Genomic DNA, 624 nt, shown 5'->3' on the forward strand with positions numbered 1-624 from the left:
TCTAACTGATCTCCCCTAAAATGGGTCCCGAGTTCCTGTTGAAAGCATGGGGCTTACTCTTTATTAAGCTGAACCTGACCCTGGTAGCTGTGGGGAAGGCTGAAGCAGCTTGGGAGGGGGGTGGGGAGGGGACAGATACCCCCGGGGAGTTCACGCTTCCCTTGTGGGGTTGTGGGTGATGGGGTTAGATGTGGGTTTAAATCCCAGCTCTCATGCTTCCTGGCTGTGTGGCCTTGGGCAAATGACTCAGTCTTTCTGAGCCTCAGTTTATCTTCAAAACAGGGAAACTAATATCTACCTCATAGGATTATTCTACGGGTTAAATGAGATAATGTGCGTGACACTGGCGGGCACTTAGTAGTGCCTTGTGGCCACTCATTATCACTGTTGTTCTCTCTACTCTTGGGAAGGGGGGCAGCTCAGGTGCTACTGCCCTAGGGGTCCAGGGAAGCAGACAGAGGCGAGGCAAGGGGTGAAGGGGAGAGTGAGGTCTTAGCAGGGAGGGCTACCTGTCTGCCAGAGCGCTGCGAGGCCCAGACACCTGGGTCCAGTGTGGCTTCCTGGGGTGAACAGTAGAAACGAAGGCCCCCCTCTCTGCCTCCCCCCCTTGCCTAGGTGGGTGCC

This window comes from Acinonyx jubatus, chromosome D1 (assembly GCF_027475565.1).
Source record: "Acinonyx jubatus isolate Ajub_Pintada_27869175 chromosome D1, VMU_Ajub_asm_v1.0, whole genome shotgun sequence".
NCBI classification, from domain to species: domain Eukaryota; kingdom Metazoa; phylum Chordata; class Mammalia; order Carnivora; family Felidae; genus Acinonyx; species Acinonyx jubatus.